This window comes from Puma concolor, chromosome B4 (genome assembly GCF_028749965.1).
Source record: "Puma concolor isolate L17-30 chromosome B4, mPumCon1.1.hap2, whole genome shotgun sequence".
Lineage (NCBI taxonomy): Eukaryota > Metazoa > Chordata > Mammalia > Carnivora > Felidae > Puma > Puma concolor.
The window spans coordinates 101,792,369-101,812,101 of record NC_141673.1 but is presented as its reverse complement, the minus strand read 5'-3'; the positions used below and the strand labels follow the sequence as shown (position 1 = coordinate 101,812,101).

General features: G+C 40.8%; 1 long non-coding RNA gene across 2 annotated transcripts in view; it reads right to left on the bottom strand.

Annotated features, from left to right (window-relative positions):
• Positions 1-19,733, bottom strand: part of LOC147579373 (uncharacterized) — a 270,292-nt gene that overhangs the window by 245,624 nt on the left and 4,935 nt on the right. Inside the window, exons 3-4 of one of the 2 annotated variants that reach the window (XR_015253853.1) lie at positions 19,060-19,186; positions 438-663 (exon numbers count right to left, since the gene is read on the bottom strand). This is a non-coding gene — a long non-coding RNA (uncharacterized LOC147579373). Of the gene's footprint in view, positions 1-437; positions 664-19,059; positions 19,187-19,733 lie in introns of those variants that run through there. The other variant, XR_015253854.1, reaches the window with a different exon arrangement.

The following is a 19,733-nucleotide window of genomic DNA, read 5'->3' as shown; positions in this document are numbered from 1 at the left end:
GATCCTTTTTTGATGTATGCTCAGAAGGTAGCCTAACGCTACATTGCAATGCTTATGCCATTCACGTCACTTCATCACATCCTGGAGGCATTTCATCATCTCACATCATCACAACACATTTTGTGTTGTGGGCGGGGATGGAAGAGAGCAAGAAAGAAATAAAGAGACCATGTTCACATAACTTTTATTACAGTAGATTGTTATAATTGTTCTATTTTACTATTAGTGATTGCTATTAATCTCTTACTGTGCTTAATTTATAAACTAAACTTTATTATAGGTATGTATGTATAGGGAAAAACGTAGTATATATATATAGGTTCAGCACTGTCTGTGTTCTCAGACATCCCCAACAGATAAGGGAGGACTACTGTATATGTGTTTATAACAAAATATAAAAAACAGTTGTTTGAAGACATCAGAGAGTGACCAAAAGGGTAGAAACTGAAAGAGATTTAGTGCTTAAAAAAAAAAGGAAAACAGGGGCACCTGGGTGGCTCCGTCGGTTGAGTGTCCGACTTCGGCTCAGGTCATGATCTTGCGGTCTGTGAGTTCGAGCCCCACGTCAGGCTCTGTGCTGACAGCTCAGAGCCTGGAGCCTGTTTCAGATTCTGTGTCTCCCTCTCTCTCTCTGCTCCTCTCCCACTCATGCTCTGTCTGTCTCTGTCTCAAAAAAAGATAAACATTTAAAAAAATTTTTTAAAAAGGAAAACATACTGAGTTCCATATTTATCTGACTTTGGAGGTTTTTATGATGTGCATGGGAGAGGTGGGTGGATAGAGCTCAAGAGAAATTGGCACTCTTGCTAATGAGTCTGACTTTGGCACAGTTGAGCTGGAAATTGAAGGCAATCTCAGAAAAGAAGGAACAAGAGGAGAGCCCCCAAATCAGCAAGCTCTTTCAAATCCTTAGTTGACTGAAGAGCCTGGGTGGCTCAGTCAGTTAAGCATCCAACTCTTGGTTTCGGCTCGGGTCATGATCTCATGGTTCATAGGTTCAAGACCCACATCGGGCTCTGCACTGACAATGCAGGGCCTGCTTGGGATTCTCTCTCTCCCTCTCTCTCTGCCTCTCTTTCTCAAAATAAATAAATAAACATTTAAAAAATGTTTTTAAATCCTTAGCTCACTCCTAAACTACGGCGTGATGCTCCAAGGAACCAATCACATGAGAACTGTCCATCCCTCATCAAGCATAGTCTAAGACTAACCCAGGACAGACAAGGGTCCCAAAATAATTCAAATGGGAAAAAAAACAGTCTTTTCAACAAATGGTGCTGGGACACCTGGATATCTACATGCAAAAGAATGGAGTTTGACCCCATCTCACTCTGTGTATAAAAATTAATTCAAAGTGGGTGGGGCGTCTGGGTGGCTCAGTCAGCTGAGCCTCCAGCTTCAGCTCAGGTCATGATCTCACGGTATGTGACCTCAGCCCCGCATCGGGCAGGCTCTGACCACTCAGAGCCGTAGCCTGCTTCGGATTCTGTGTCTCCCTCTCTGCCCCTCCTCTGCTCGTGCTCTGTCTCTCTCTATCTCTCAAAAATAAATAAATGCTAAAAAATATTTTTTAAATTAATTCAAACTGGATAAAATACCTAAATGCAAGAGATAAAACTATAAAACTCTGAGAAGGAATATGGGTATAATCTATTTTAACCCTTTTGATTAAGCAATGGTTTTTTTAGACATGACAATAAAACCACAAGTAACAAAAGAAAAAAGCATAAACTGGACTTCATCAAAATTAAAAACTTTAAAAAAATAAAAACAGATTAAAAACTTTGTGCTTCAAAGGACACCATCAAGAAAGTGAAAAGACGACGCACAGAATGGGAGCGTACATTTGAAAATCATACATCTGATACATCTTTATCATACATCTTTATGTATTTAGAATACATGAAGAATTCCTATGACACAATTAAAAAAAAAAAAAAGCAAACAACCCAGTTCAAAAATGGGTAAAGGAGGGGCACCTGGGTGGCTCAGTCGGTTGGGCATCCGACTTCAGCTCAGGTGATGATCTCGTGGTCTGTGAGTCTAAGCCCCACGTCGGGCTCTGTGCTGACAGCTCAGAGCCTGGAGCCTGCTTCGGATTCTGTGTCTCCCTCTCTCTGCCCCTCCCCTGCTCAGTCTCTCTGTTTCTCAAAAATACATAAACATTAAAATTAAAAAAAAAAAAAACCCACAGTGAGATACCACCGGCTAGAATGGCTATAATTTTAAAAAGACAGGTAATAGGGGTACCTGGCTGGCTCTGTCAGAAGAACGTGTGACTTTTAATCTCAGGGTTGTGGGTTCAAGCCCCATGTGGGGTGTAGAGATTACTTAAATGAAACGTTTTTTAAAAAGGCAGATAATAACTAGTGTTCATGTGTACTGCTAGTGAGAATGTAAAATGCAGTCACTCTGGAAAACAGTCTAACAGCTCTTAAAAAGGTTAAACATAAAATTACCACATGACCCAATAATCCTGCTTCTAGGTCTACACCCAAGAGAAATAAAAACATATGTCCACGCACAAAAAAGTTGTACAACTGGACACGAATGTTGATAACAGCATTACTCATAACAGCCCAAAAGATGAAGCAATCTAAATGTCCATCAACTGATACATAGGTAAATAAAATGTGGTTTAGCCAGGCAATGGAATACTACTTAGCAATACTAAAGAGTGAAGTACAATATGGATAAACCAAGAAAACATGATGCTGAGTCAAAGAGGACTACAGTTACAGGACTACATATTGTAAGATTCCATGCATATGAAATATTGAGAGTAAGCAAATCCATAGAAACAGGAAGTAGACTGGCTATGGCTTAGGGCTGGGAGGGTTTGAGGGAAAATGAGGGGAGATGGCTAAGGAGTGTGGGCATTTTTGGGGCGCAATAATGAAAATGTTCTAAAACTGACTGCCGTGATGGTTGCATACACTGTGAATGTACTAAAACCTACTGAATTATACATGCTAAATAAGTGAATTGTATGGTATATTAATATATCTCAAAAAACTGTTTTTTTTTTTAATTTTATGTGGTATAGCCATACAATGGGACATTGTTTGGCAATGAAAAGGAATGGACTACTAATATATGGTATGGTACAACATGGATAAACCTCAGAAGCATTACACTAAATCAAAGAAGCCAGTCACAAAGGACCACATATCATATGACTCCATTTGTATGAAATACCCACAATAGGCAAAGCCTTAGAGACAGAAAGTAGATTAATGGTTGCCTAGGGCTGGGGAGATGGGGAAAATAGGGAGTGACTGCTAATGACCACCCAGTTTCTCTGGGGGGGGGGGGTGACAAAAATGCTCTAAAATTATAGTGATGGTTGCACAACTCTGGGAATATACTAAACACCATTGACTTGCACAGTTCAAATAGGTGAACTGTATGATAGTGAATTATATCTCAAAACTGTTAAAAAAAAAAAAAAAAAAGACTGACCCAAAAGCACACATGTCCATATCGGCCACAGGCAAGAGAGGACCCCACAGTTCAGAGCCTACAGAGGGGTTGCGTTGACTTTCCTTGGAGTATGGGGGGTGGGGGGTGACCTAGGGTAGGATGCCTGCCCATGCCTCTGCCCTTTTGAGCGCTATAGAATGGAAGCAGCACCATGGTAGTAATGTGAACAGAAGAGAGACTACCCACAGGCCCACACAAAAGACTCAAGCCCCAAGGGTTGGCAGTGAGCCATATTAATATCCCAGAGGCCTGAACATATCCGATTCGACAGTCACCCTAAACCAGTGTATCAGCACTGTTCTGGTGGCAGGGATCCATAAAGGACCAGGTCTAGTCTGGAGGCATCCCCGCCCCCCCCCCCACCAGATGGCACTGCCAGGCTCACTGGTCCAAGGCACAGGAGGGGGACTTAAAATTCGTGAGAAAGGCAATCCAAATCACAGGGCCCCCTGAGATGGGGACCCTGGACAGCCTTGCTTCTGACTAAGGGCAGTGCTGCATTAATGAAACACATGGCTAGGGGCGCCTGGGTGGCTCAGTCCATTAAGCATCCCACTTCAGCTCAAGTCATGGTCTCACAGTTCGTGGGTTCAAGCCCACATCAAGCTTTGTGCTGACAGTTCAAAGACGAGCCTGTTTCGGATTCTGTGCGTGTGTGTGTGTGTGTGTGTCTGTCTCTCCCCCACTCTCTCTCTCAATCAATGTTAAAAAATTAAAAAATGAAAAACACATGGCTAAAAATAAATAAAAACACATGGTTAATAAAACAGCCTGGCTAAAATTTAAAGGCTGACAACCACAAATCCTAGCAAGTGTATAGAAGAACTGGAAAGCTCATAAATCACTAGTGCGAGTCTGAAATGTTACAACTACTTTGGTAAACTCTTTGGGAGTTTCTTAGAAGGCTAACTATACACCTATCCTATGGCCAAGCAATTCCACTCCTAAGTATTTATTTAAGAAAAATAATAACATGTGTCCCAAACACTTTGACAGGAATGTTCGCAGGAGCTTCGACACGATTAGCCAAAAACTGAAAACAACCCACACTTCCACCAACAAGTGAACGGATAAACAAATTGTCGTATACTCACGTGGTAGAATACACTTAACAAAAAGACATGGGTATAGGCAGCAACACGGGACGAATCTCAGAAACATCATGTTGGGCAAAAGAAGTTAAGACAAGGGGCGCCTGGGTGGCTCAGTCGATTAAGCGTCCAACCGGTGGTTTCAGCTCAGGTCATGAACTCACTATTCGTGAGTTGGAGCCCCACATCAGGCTCTGTGCTGAGAGCGAGGAGCCTGCTTGGGATTCTTGTTCTCTCTCTCTCTCTCTGCCCCTCCCCTGCTCCCTTGCTGTCTCTCTCTCTGTCTCAAAGTAAGTTAAAAAATTAAAAAATATATATTTAAAAAAAAGAAGTTAGACAAAAATAACAATTCCGTTTACATGAAATTCTAGAAACAGCGAAACTAATCTATGGTGATAAAAATTAGAACAATGGTTGTATTTCATGGGGTGGGGGAGGCACGCTGGAAACGGGCACACAAGAACTTCCCAGGGCAATGGAAATATTCCATAACTTGATTAGAATGGTGTAATATGTGTGTATGTAATTGTCAAGATTCATCAAACTGCACACTTAATAGTTATGTGTTTTATTGCACATGCATTACACTTCAAAATAAGCGTCAACTTCTTTAAAACAAACAAACAAAAAATCAAGCTCTTTTCAGATGCCTCTGCATCCTGCCACACTGCATGTGTTCTCAGAAAATGCTATCAAAGTGGCGCCAGGGTGGCTCAGTTGGATAAGCATCCGACTTCGGCTCAGATCATGATCTCATGATTCGTGGGTTCGAGCCCCACGTGGGGCTCTGTGCTGATAGCTCAGAGCCTGGATCCTGCTTCCGATTCTGTGTATCCCTCTATCTCTCTCTCTGCCCCTCTCCCACTCATACTTTGTCTCTCTCTCTCTCTCTATCTCTCTATCTCAAAAATAAATAAACATTGAAAAAAAGAAAGAAAATGCTATCAAAGACAAAGAATGCATAATCATCATCATTGGGGCATTAAGTTTTAGGGATCCTACTGCTAACAAATCAATTAAATAGCCAGAAGTGGTTGGATTTAGCTGGCATAGGCTAAGATGCTGTGGGGCAGTCTGATACTTCATAGTGGGAGACAATTTTGGAAGAGGAACATGGTCCAGAGACCACCACCAACCGTTGCAGACTTGGGAAGCAGTGCTAAGATTGGATAAGGCCTGGCTTTGGAAAGAGAACCCCTAGCTGGGTAACAGCTTGGGGGGAAGTGGTACAAAGTATCAAAGGGGATCTGTTTTGGTAGGCAAGATCTCTACCGGGTGGACTCCCGAGAGAGCAGGATTCTCAGTTGCTGTGTGTTCAAGCAATACGGACAAAGGCAAGCATGACTGGGCCTTCATGACAATCATAGGCTCAGTGAGGCTCTCCAAGGAGCCCCCAGCCTCCTCAGCCCCTCCTCCCACGCCCAGGCCTTCACCTAGCACACCTGCAGCTCCAACCCAGCACTCTGGCACTGAACTTGACATCACCAAGGCCGGGAGCTGGACTGAGAACTGAGTCTCTACTTCATTTTCTAGTCTCTGACTCTGCCTCGCATCCAAAATTTGCTACTGAAGCAAAGCCTCTTACTTGGACTGCGTCCTGAAAACCAAAATCACAGCTCCAGCCAGTCCTTTCAAGTCCTGGCCCTGAATCAGAACCAGCAGCGGTAGTTGTAGTGATAGTCTTGGTGTGGGGGTAGTTCTGTTGTCATAACAGGACTAGTAATTTGAGTAGCAGTGGTAGTTAATGCTGTAGTGGTTAACATTTAATGACGCTTAACTATATGCCAAGCCCTGTGCTGAATGTTAAATGCTTTATCGTATCTAATCCTAACATACCCCCATCTTACCAGGGAGGAGATCGAAACTCTTTGTAAAATACTCTGTTATAACTTTATGTGTTGTTGTTGCATAAGTAAGACCTATTCATTTTAGGAAAAACTCGGAAGATTCAGGTTAGCAAAATATATATAAAATAAAAGTCACCCATCATCACATCTCTTTAGGTTACTCACTACTATGCCCTACCAGGTATAAATTCCTCAGTCTCTTCATAAAAACAATATCATGCAGTATGTAGCTAAATATGCTCATTTCATTCAATAAAGTATTGAGCCATTTTCCTTATTAATATAGTTTTTAAAACATCATTTTAATAGCTATTTTATATTCTATTAATTATTATTATTAATATTTAAATTACAGAGAAAGAGCGCACATGAGGAGGGGAGAAGGGTAGAAAGGGAGAAAGAGAGAAACCTAAGCAGTCTCCATGCTCAGTGTGAGCCCAGTGCGAGACTTGATCCCATGACCCTGGGATCATGACCTGAGCGGAAATCAAGAGTTGGACACTCAACCGACTGAGCCACCCAGGGGCCCTGATAGTCTATCGTTTTTAATACAATACACTTACCCAATCTCTTATTGTTGGACATTTAGATTTTGTCCTTTTGTTAATGTTTTGTTGTTATAAAAAAATTCTCACAGAACATCCTTATACCTTGAACACATCTTCATTTGTTTCCTTAGGTTAAATTCCTAGCACTGGAGTTGCTGAGTTAAAGAGCGTGGGCATTTTTAAGGCTTTGAAGTCAGACAGCCCCAACCTTGAATCCTCCTCAGGGCCTGGTCTGTGGCCTGAGGCAAAGCGCTTCTGGGTCCTGAGTCTGTGTCCTGTGCTCCTTCTTCTCCTGTTTGCTCCTTATCACATTTCACTGTTCCTATTCTTCAAAGATTTTGCCCTTTTCCCGGATTGCAAACCCCGCAGTCAAGGCCTGTGTGTCTTCCTCACTGTGTGCTCACCAGCACCCAGCCCAGAGCTCACAGTCTAAGCAGAGACAATTTGGTGCTGCAGAAAGGTCAATGGTCTGGAAGGAAGACGCCCAGGTCTCATTCCCAGCGGTCCTACTCCAAGCTATGGTCCTGGACAAAGCCCTCGTTACCTGTCAGGTCTCATCACCTCTCACTCTCTACTTTTACACTAGCAATGCTGAGCCAATGCTTCGCAGAACTAATCGTTCTCAAGACACGCCTGCTCTTCTACATTTCTATGCCTTTGCCTGCATCGCAGAACTGGAGGCCCATACTGTGCCTTTGTGCAAAATAAAAAAAGATGCCTCTTCCTCTCAGTGGAGCGCAGGCTGGATTTTAGGCCTCCCTCCTCCCTTGGCCTGGCACCATATTGCATTGACCAACCTGGATACCATTGCTGAAGCTTGCAACAAACACAGCTAGGCCACCTAGCAAACCTCCATTCATCCATCGAGTTGCAAATTCAAAAGCTACCTCCTCTGTAAAGTCATCTTACTGTAGCCGATGTATTGGATTTGTTGTTGTTGTTGTTGTTGTTGTTGTTTTGGTAAGCTTCCTCTGCTTTTTGAATAGCCTCCATTAAAATGATTAATCTTATTGGATTATGGCCGTTTACCTATATACCTCTCTACCCCAGTAGATTATCCTCAGTGTTTTTCCTTTTTTATTCCTCATGCAAAGTCCAATTCCTGACACACAGGAAGTGATTAATAAGCCTGAATGAATGAATAAATGAATGAATGACATTTTATATCTCTGGTCCTCATGTTGCTTGTCTGAGAATAAAGGGATCCGAATAACAGATGCCTGAAGTTCCTGCCAACTCTAAAATCCTCTTTTCCAGGGCACCTGGGTGGCTCAGTCGGTTAAGCAGCCCCCTCTTGATGTTGGCTCAGGTCACGATCTCATGGTTCATGAGTTCAAGTCCCAAGTGGGGCTCCGTGCTGACAGTGTGGAGCCTGCTTAGGTTGCTCTCTCTCCTTTTCTCTCTGCCCCTCCCCTACGTGGTCCCTCTCTCTCTCTCTCTCTCTCTCTGTCTCTCTCTCTGTCTCTGTCTCTCTCTCAAAATAATTAATTTTTTAATATTTATTTCTTTTTGAGAGAGAGAGGAAGAGAGTAGGGGAAGGGCAGGGAGAGAGGGAGACACAGAATCTATAGCGGGCTTCTGGCCCTGGGCTGTCACCACAGAGCCCGACGCAGGACTTGAACCCTGAACTGGGAGATAATGACCTGAGCCGAAGTTGGACACTTAACTGACTGAGCCACCCAGGAGCCTCTCAAAATAATTAAATAAACATTAGAAGGAAGAAAAAAAAAAAAGAATTGCCTTAGGAGACCCTTTCAGAAAGTGGTTTGCCTTTTACCTCATTATGTAAATCATCTATTTCCATCACTTGTCTTTCTCAGACATTTTCACAAAAGGAACATCTGTTTCTCAACACAAGACAGCTCCTTATACATCTTGAAGCTAATGATGTTACTTCTCTTATGAGAAGAAATTTTACCATGTCCTTTCTCTGTCTCCAGATGTCTCGTCCTTACGTGGACATTGTTAATCTCTGAAGGACAGCACATCATTTGAGGGCATAAAGGCTCTGAAATATTAACAGAGGCAGCCGTCTAGAGTAGAGGTTTTACAAACCGTAGGCATTCCTGGATCCCAAAGGGTTCACTGACTCCCTGAAATTCTATTCACAATATTGTATGCTTGTGCATTTTCTGAAGGAAGATCCACCTCTCTCTTCAGATCCTCAGAGGAGCGCCCTTGACCCCAAAAGAGCTAAGAGCCACTGGTCTGCAGCCTGGGCTAAAATAGGCTGGAAAGTACAGGGGCTTTTAAGATCACATAATACTCTGGCACATTCTTTGGAATTTTATTAAAGACAGAATCCTTAACAACTACAGACTGGAGTCTTTGGAACTAAGTCCCTCCCCTCTTATCAGTTGACTTCACTTAGGGGCTTCCCCAAATCCCTAGGACTCACTGAAACCCAGCCTGCACCGCAGACACAGAAAAGCTTTGGGGGAGATGTCAAATGACTGACACCTCCGCCCTTGTGTTTTAATAGTAATGGCCTTGGGGCCAGAAGATTGGGTTCCTGTGAGGGCATGGGACCCTCTGAAGATCAGAATCACTATTCCACCACAAGGTGGCACTCAAAGCCCAGACAGATGGGGCAACAAGCATCTTTTCTAGGCTCAGTAGGACTCAAGAGCAGTTCCCCAGGCACTGAGCCAAAACTTGAGCTCCTGGTTATACAGTTGGTCCATAAAGCCCTTCTACCCACACCCAGTGTCCTGCAGGGGTCCTGCAAAGTCTGTGTGTGGTTCTTGCTGACTTCAGTCCCTTCCCTAGAGGTGACCCCGATGAAGATCTTGGTCCTGGATATACATAGTGCACACACTTCTGCTCTCCATGCCCTGCCTGGAGTCACTCCTGGGGCTCCGAAGGATCTGAACCCAGTGCTTGAAGTCCTTAGTATGATTTCCAGGTTATGAACCCAGCCCTGTAGGTTATGCAGATGGGATGTCATTCAAACATCTCTATAGTAGTGACCCACTCAGACAAGAATAAGGAAAGGATCAATATTTACTTAGGCCAAAGGGAAGAATTACCAAGAGTAGCTGCAGCTTGAGTGGGGATCCCACACTGCCATGTACTCTAGTGAGGGTGCAGTTTGGATACAGAAGACAGGAAGCAAATCTAAGCCCATCCGAAGAGTATGAGCTTAGACAAAATCAAAAATATTACATTTATAAATGGAGTTGAAAACATTTAAGTCGAGAAGACTCACCTAGATCGTTTGCAAGCCCTAGGTCTGGCATCCTAACCTCAAGTCTCTGGCAAATAGACAACTTAGCCATCTTGAGATAGTAATCACAGATCATGGTCATACATCATCCACGGGAGATAGGAAAACTGCTGCTTTAAGTGGAGAGATGTCCTTTGAACTCCAAGAAGGTTTGGAACTAACAAGGTGGCTTTGTACTATGTCAGCTTAGCTATGATGAAGCCATATTTTTTGGATGACTCAAGGTTAGAATTGGCCACAAGACAACTGTGCGTGAGGTCGGAAAGGCAGAAAGGCAGAATTGAAGCAGCAGCCATGATGCTGTAAAGGTCAGCTTGGAGTGCTAGGACTGCTGCAGCTTTTGTATCTCATTGCTACTCTTCTGGTTCACTTTGTGGGCATGGGTAGCAGCCAGTCCCACAGGGCCTCCAGCTCCTGTCAGATCTCTTCCATCTAACTTCCTTCAGGCTCTAACTCCATGTATGCATCACCAGGTCCCTGTGCAGACATCCCAGACCATCAGGGTTGGGGTGGTGAGGGACAGATACAGATTCCACTTGGCCCTTGCCCTCCCCAACTTCACATCCAGTATTTCTTCCCCACTGACCTGTGACGATTTCAGGCCCACCACAGATGCAGAGGTAACAGACATCCATAGATCCATCACCAGTTCCTTATTCCATGTCACCCATAGTGGTTTTTCTTCTCAGGACAAACCTTCACTGATACAAATCAAAAGTGGGGCGCCTGGGTGGCTCAGTCAGTTGGGCAGTGGACTTTGGCTCAGGTCACCATCTCACAGCTCGAGAGTTCGAACCCCACTTCGGGCTCTGTGCTGACAGCTGAGAGCCTGGAGCCTGCTTTGGATTCTGCGTCTCCCTCTCTCTCTGCCCCTCCCTAACTCATGTTCTGTCTCTCTCTCTCTCTCTCTCTCTCAAAAATAAATAAACATTAAAAAAATTTTTCTTAAAAATCAAAAGTGATGCAGCAAATCAAACTCATGCTAAGTTTCAAATAAGTTTGAATCATTGGGAAAAATCTATGTATACTTTGTATTTAAAGCTTTGGTAATGCTTGGGGCACCTGGGTGGCTCAGTCGGTTGAGCGTCCAACCTCGGCTCAGGTCCTGATCTCACAGTCTGTGAGTTCGAGCCCCGCATCAGGCTCTGTGCTGACAGCTCAGAGCCTGGAGCCTGCTTCCGATTCTATGTCTCCCTCTTTCTCTGCCCCTCCCCTGCTCATGCTCTGTCTCTCTCTGTCTCAAAAATAAATAAAAACATTAAAAAAATTTTTTTTAAAGCTTTGGTAATGCTTAAAAGAATTTAACATAGTAGTGTTATAAGATTAGCCTCATTATTTTATTAAAAACGTGGAATTGATATGTAGAATCTAAAAAACAAAGCTAACAGAACAAAACAAAACCCAGACTCATTGTTACAGAGAATAGATGGGTGGTGGCCAGTCGGGAGAGGGTTGGGGGGGAAAACAAAATGGGTGAAGGGGGCCAAGAAGTACAAACTTTCAGTTTTAAATTAAGTCGTTGGGACATGATATAAAACATAAGAAATATAATGAATAATATTGTATTAATTTTGTATGGCGACAGATGGTAAGATTTATTGAAGTGATCATTCCATAATATATACAAAGGTTGAATCCTATGTTGTACACCTGAAATACCTAATAATGTTGTATGTCAATTATACTTCAAAATAAATAAGTAAAAAACAAACAAACAAATAAATGGAAAAAATCAGAGGAGAAAATACAATTTGTAAGTGATAATAAAAATCCGAAATAAAAAAAAATGTGTACTGATTTTCGATTAGTGATTCTAAGTTCAAGCATGTAAAAGGCGTTACTATAAACAGAATTACCATGTTTGAGGGAACTTATGATCCACTATGCCTAAATGTTTATTAGACTTACAAAAACCATTTAAGTATTTAGGAAGTTTTTTCTTGTTAGTGTCAATACGCTTATCCAGTCATGCATCTAAGCACTCCAAAAGAAAACCAGATATTTGAGATTTAGATATGTAATTTAAAATATTTAAAACATTCAGTGGGCTATAGTTGTAGTTGAAATTGTTCGTGGAATTCAGACTGTTCAGTTTAAGTTAATCAAATGTTAATGTTAAAAAAGTGAAGATTATTGGAGGGATTCTAGGAAGATGGTAGCATAGAAAGCACCAGAAATCTGGCTCCTCTCCTAGACAACATCTGCACTGGCAGAATCGTGTAGCTGTTTTGGAGTCTGTTGAAGGCCTTCAACTTCCAGGGAAAGACTTGGATGGTAAATTATGGTTAATTTTGGTCAATTTCAGCTACTATCACAGTAGCAACTATCCATTCCCTGTCCCTAGCCACATGACAGGCAGCTGTGCACATGTTCTTGGAGCAGGTTGCACACAGCTTGGGGGAGCTGGGCCAGGCAAAAAAGACACCATCTTATAAATATCAGCAATCTATGCTCTGATAGCTAACTGCTGCTTCTGGTCAGAGAGGTGCAGATAAAGAGGCAGGAGGCTCTGTTTGTGCAACTCCCCCAGTTGTTGCAAAGTGCTCCCTCTGTGGATGAAATTTTGTCAAGGGGACTTAAAAGGCTAGTGCCCTTCCTGCCTTAATTTTTCACTTTTTTCCCCTTTCAGGAGCCAGACACTGACAACTAGCACATTTAAAAACAACTGCATATTTGGGGAAAACTGGAAAGTGACAATGTATGCCCAGGGAAAGGCTGAGAAAAGATCTGACAAAACTTTAAGTTTGTATCTCAGGCTGATACTCAGTGCAGAGAAAGCTAACAACAATAAAAAAAAAAAAAAAAAGACCCTGAGGAAGGGAAAGAATCTGATTTCCAGAGTTAACCACATTATTAGATTCATATGTCCAATGTTCAACCAAAAAAAAAAAATCACAAGACATATAAAGACACAGCAAAGTATAGCCCATTCCAAAAAAAAATTGATCAACAGAAACTATCTCTGAAAAAGACCTAATGGAAGATAAAATGCTCAAAGAACTAAAGGAAGATGTGGAGAAAGTCAAGAAAACATAGTGTTGAATAAAATGGAAATTTCAACAAAGAGATAGAAAACTTGAAAAGAAACCATGAAGAAATTCTGGAGCTGAAAAGTACAATAACTGAAATGAAAATGTCACTAGAGGGATTCAAAGGCAGATCTGAGTAGGCAGAAAAAAGAATCAATGAACTTGAAGATAAATCAATAGAAATTATCAGGTCTGAGGAATAGGGGGAAAAAATGATGTCTTGTAGGACAACAACAAGAGAATCAACATATGCATCAAAGGGGTCCAGAAGGCCAAGGGGGAGAAAGAAAGGGGAAGAAAGAATATTTAAGGAAATAATGGCTGGAAATTTCCCAAATTTGATGAAAGACATAAATATCAGCATCCAAGAAGCTCAGTGAACTCCAAGTAAGATAAATTCAAAGAGACCCATACCAGGACACATATAATCAAACTTTTAAAAAGCAAAAACAAAAAGAATCTTAAAAGCAGTGAGAGAGAAGCAAATCATCCCATAAAGGGGGTGCTCAATGAGATTATCAGCAGATTTCTCATCAGAAACTTTGGAGGCCAGAAGGCAATGGGCCAATACCTTCAAAGTACTAAAAGAAAAAAAAAATCAACAAAGAATACTATATCCAACAAAACTATCCTTCAAAAGTAAGAGAGAAATTAAGACATTCTTAGGTAAACAAAAGCTGAGGGGCTTCATGACCACTAGACCTGCCCTGAAAGACAGGGAGTCTGGCAAGGTGAAAAGAAAGGACACTAGACAGAAACTCAAAGCTGTACAGAGAAATGAAGATCTCAATAAGGGTAAATACATGGGCAATTATAAAAGTTAGTATTATAAGAGTGGTCTATAGCTTCACTTTTTGCTTTGATTTAAGAGATCAATACATTTGAAGAAAAAAGCAACTATTAGTGGAAAAGCTATATTACTTTAACTTCTGGTTTGTGACTTCAAATATTGTTTTCTAGGGGCACCTGGGTGGCTCAGTCAGTTAAGCATCTGACTTCAGCTCAGGTCATGATCTCACAGTCCGTGAGTTTGAGCCCCACATCAGGCTCTGTGTTGACATCTCAGAGCCTGGAGCCTGCTTCAGATTCTGTGTCTCCCTCTCTCTCTGCCCCTCCCCTGCTCATGCTCAGTCTCTGTCTCAAAAATAAATGAAAACATAAATAAATAAATAAATAAATAAATAAATAAATAAATAAACAAACAAATATTGTTTTCTACATAATGTAAGAAACTAATGCAGTTAAAAAAATTACTAGTTTAGGGGCACCTGGGTGGCTCAGTCGGTTAAACATCTGACTTTGGCTCAGATCATGATCTCATGGCTCATGAGTCCAAGCCCCAAAATAAATAAATAAACTTAAAATAAAGATCAGCTTATGTTTTGGGGTACACAATGTATAAAAAGTGACAACAACAACTGAAAGGGGCGGAGATGAGCTGTAAAGGAGTAGAGTTTTTGTATGCTATTTAAAATGGTATAAGTTCAAACCAAAGTGTTATAACTTTAGGATGTTAAATACAAGCTTCATTTCACCACAGTATTTCATCATTTCACTAAATATTTCACTGTATAAAAATCAACTAAGCATATGGGCGCATGGGTGGCTCAGTTGGTTAAGCATCCGACTTTGGCTCAGGTCATGATCTTGTGGTTTGTGGGTTCGAGCCCTGCATCAGGCTCTTTGCTGACAGCTCAGATCCTGGAACCTGCTTCTGATTCTGTGTCTCCCTCTCTCTCTGCTCCTCTCCCCACTGTGCTCTGTCTCTGTCTCTCTCTCTTGGAAATAAATGAACATTAAAAAAAAATTTTTTTTTAATCAAAGAAAAATTCTTTAATCAAAGAAAAATTCAGGAAATAAGGTACAAAAAAGCTATAAGGCATATAGAAAGCATATAGGGCAATGACAAAAGAAACCCCTCCTTATGAGTAATTACTTTAAAAGTAAATGGATTAAAGTCTCCAATGAAAAGACAGAGATTGGCAGAATGGCTGAAAATACATGATCCGACTCAATGTTGTCTATAACAGAATCACTTGAGATCCAAACACACAAACAGATTGAAAGTGAAAGAATGGAAAAAGATATTTCATGCAAATAAATAACCAAAAGAGAACAAGAATGGCTATGCTTACATCAGACAAAACAGACTTTTAGCCAAAAAAAGGTTACAAAAGACAAAGGTTAATATATATTAATAAAAAGTTCAATATTTCAAGAAGATATGATAATTATAAACATTTATACACCTAATGACAGACGATCAAAATATAAGAAGCAAAAACTGACAGAACTGAAGGGAGAAATAGACCGTTCTACAATGATAGTTGGAGACTTCAAAATCCCACTCACAGTAATGGGTAGAACAACCAGAGAGTAAGAAAGCAGAGATTTACACAACACAATAAACCAACTAGAACTAACAGACATGTATAGAACACCCTACCCAATAACAATAGCATACACATTCTTCTCAAGTGTACATGGAGCATTCCCCAGGATAGACCATATATTAGGTTACACATTAAGTCTCAATAGATTTTTTAAAAATTTTTTAATGTTTATTTATTTTTGAGAGAGAGACAGAGACAGAGTGTAGGTGGGGGAGGGGCAGAGAAAGAGGAATACCCAGAATCCGAAGCAGGGTCCAGGCTCTGAGCTGTCAGCACAGAGACTGACGCGGGGCTCAAACTCACAGACTGTGAGATCATGACCTGAGCTGAAGTCAGATGCTCAACGAACTGAGTCACCCAGGTGCCCCAGTCTCAATAGATTTTAAAAGGTAGATATCATACAAATTATCTTTTTTGACTATAATGAGATGAAGTTAGAAATTAATAACAAAAGGAAAACTGAAAAATTCACAAAATTATGGAAATTAAGCAATACACTATTAAACAACAAATAGATCAAAAAAGAAATCAAAAGTGCAATTAGAAAATACTTAGACACAAATGCAAATAAAAACACAACAGGGGTGGCTGGGTGGCTCAGTTGGTTAAGTGTCTGACTCTTAGTTTTGGCTCAGGTCATGATCCCATGGTTCACGACTCCACATCAGGCTTTGTGCTGACAGTGCAGAGCCTGCTTGGGATTCTCTCCCTCTCCCTCTCTCTGACCCTCCCCTGCTCATTCTCTCTCTCTCTCTCTCTCAGTAAACAAGTAAACTTCAAAAAAAAACACAACATACCAAAACTTTGGTTTTTGGTGTGTGTGTGTGTGTGTGTGTGTGTGTGTGTGTGTGTTGATTTAAAATTTTCTTTAGGAGAGGGAATATCACACTTCTCAATTAAGAGAAACATTTTTAGAGTCTAGAGTCTCTCTCTCTCTCTCTCTCTCTCTCTCTCTATATATATATATATATATATATACATATATATATCATGCCATGAATTCATAGGTAATGGGTTCCAGCAGCTAAGTGTGCTTCTCTGGGTGGAGCAGGCTGGTACTTCAATTGAACCCAAGTAGGTTTCTCTTTGACTTCCTTCCTTTTCTAATCATTTTCCTTCACATGCTTCAGGAAGCTATCTCAGCTCTTAGAGTGCTTAATATTTAAGCTCAACACGTAGATTAAAATTCTCATGGCAAGAATCAAACCCTGTAAGCATGTTTGTTTACAACAATGCCAACAGCATGCTGGGCAAAATTGTAGACTCTTCCAGTTTGCCATGGTAACATCCATGGGGCATTCCCTTTTGAATAGTACCCGTTCCCTTGATGTCTACAATATCACCTTTCTTGTAGATTCACGTGCTAGTGGCCAAAGGAACAACTCTGTTTTCTAAAAGGCCTAGAGAACGTATAGCAGGTGCCTCCTCTTTCTCTTTGTTTTGGTCATTCTGGCAAATTACCAGAAGATGGTGGTTCTAGCCAAAAGGTTCATACCAAAACTTGGGGGATGCAATGAATGTGGTACTATGGGGTAAATTTATAGCTGTAAATGCTCACGTTAAAAAGAAAATAAGAGCGGCGCCTGGGTGGCGCAGTCGGTTAAGCGTCCGACTTCAGCCAGGTCACGATCTCGCGGTCCGTGAGTTCGAGCCCCGCGTCAGGCTCTGGGCTGATGGCTCAGAGCCTGGAGCCTGTTTCCGATTCTGTGTCTCCCTCTCTCTCTGCCCCTCCCCCGTTCATGCTCTGTCTCTCTCTGTCCCAAAAATAAACGTTGAAAAAAAAAAAAAAAAGAAAAGAAGATGGGGTGCCTGAGTGGTTCAGTCAGTTGAGCTCAGGTCATGATCTTGCATTTGCAGGTTCAAGCCCCACATCGGGCTCTGTGCTGACAGCTCAGAGCTTTGAACCTGCTTCAGATTCTGTCTCCCTCTCTCTCTGCCCCTCCCTTGCTCACACTCTGTCTCTCAAAAAATAAAATAAAACATTTAAAATTTTTTAAATAAGAAAATAAGAAAAATCTGAAATCAACAACCCAACTTTACAACTTAAGTAACTAGAAAAAGGGGAACAGGGGCACCTGGATGGCTCAGTCAGTTAAGCGTCCAACTCTTGATTTCGGCTCAGATCATGATCTCATGGTTTGTGCTGACAGCATGGAATCTGCTTGAGATTCTCTCTCTGCCCCTCCCCTGTTCTCTCTGTCTCTTTCTCTCAAAATAAGTAAATAAACTTAAAAAAAAAAAAAGAACAAACCAAACCCAAAGCTAGCAAAAGGGAGGAAATAACAAAGATTAGAGCAGAGATAAACTAAATAGGAAATAGAAAAACAATAGAGAAAATCAATGAAACCAAAACTTGGTTTTTTCAAAAAGACCGACAAAATTGACAAACATTTAGTTAGATGGACTACAAGAAAAAGAAAACTCAATTACTAAAATCAGAAATGAAAGTGGAGCATTACTACCTATTTGACAGGGGGAAAAAGGCTTATAAGAGAGTACTATGAACAATTGTACACTAACAAGTTGGATTACCTAGATGAAAGGAACAAATTCTTAGAAACACAAGACATACCCAAAACTAGAATATCTGAATAGACCTATAACTAGTAAGAAGATTGAATCTGTAGTCAAAAATCTCCCAACAGGGCACCAGGCTGGCTTAGTTGGTAGAGTGTGCAACTCTTGATCTTGAGGTTGTGAGTTCAAGCCCCACATTCGGTGTAGAGATTGCTTGAAAATAAAATCTTAAAAAAAAAAATCTCCCAATAAAGAAAAGCCCTGAACCTGGTGACTTCACTGATGAATTTTACCAAACATTTAAAGAAGAATTAATACCAGTCCTTCTCAATTTTTTTTTTTAATTTAAGAGGAGGGAAGACGACTTTTTTTTTGTTTTGTTTTGTTTTTTTAAGATTTTATTTTTTTAAGATTTATTTTGGGTGTAATCTCTACACCCAACATAGGGCTGGAACTCACAACTCCAAGATCCAGAGTCACATGCTCTACTGACTGAGCCAACCAGGTGCCCTAATGAGGAAACACTTCTTAACTCATTCTATGAGGCCAATATTACCCAGACACCAAAGCCAAAGACATTACAAGAAAAGATAACTACAGACCAATATCCCTTATGAACATTGATGCAAAAAAAAAAAAAAAAATTCTCAACAAAATGCTAGCAAATAAAATTCAGCATATTAAAAGGATTATAAGGGCACCTGGGTGGCTCAGTTGGCTGAACATCCAACTCTTGATTTAGGCTCAGGTCATGATCTCACAGTTTATGAGGTCAAACCCCATGTAAGGGTCTGCACTGACAGCAGAGAGCCTGATTGGGATTCTCTCTCTCCTTCCCTCTGTCTTTCTCTTTCTCTCTCTCTCTCAAAATAAATGAATAAATAAACTTTAACAAAAAGGATTATACACCATGATATAATCTTACCATACACCATAATCTTCTAGGTGATACACCATAAGGTGTACACACCTTAATCTTCTTAATCTTCAGAAACACCATACACCAATCTTAATCTTCAGATACACCATAATCTTCTAGGTGAGATTTATTCCTAGAATGCAAAGTTGATTCAACATATGAAAATCAATCAATGTAATATGCCACACCTCAACAGAATGAAGAGGGAAAAAAGACACATGATCATCTCAATTAATGCAGAAGAAACATTTGACAAAAATCAACACACTTTCATGATAAAAATACCTCCCCCCAAAAAAGAATAGAAAGGAACTACCTCAACGTAATAAAGTCCATATATGAAAAGCCCACAAAAATACCATACTCAATGGTGACTCAAAGCTTGTCTTCTACAACAAGAAATTACCTAAAGAATGCCCACTTTCACCACTTATATTTCACACAGTACTGGAAGTTTTAGCCAGAGCAATTAGGCAAGAAAAAGAAATAAACAGTATCCAAATTGGAAAAAAGAAGTAAAATCATCTTTGTTTGCAGATGACATGATCTTATATGTAGACAACCCTAAAAATTACATACACACAAAGTTGTTAAAACTAATGAACTCAGTAAAGTAGCAGGATACAAAGTCAACACACAAAAACCACTTGCATTTCTATGCACAAACGATGACCAATCTA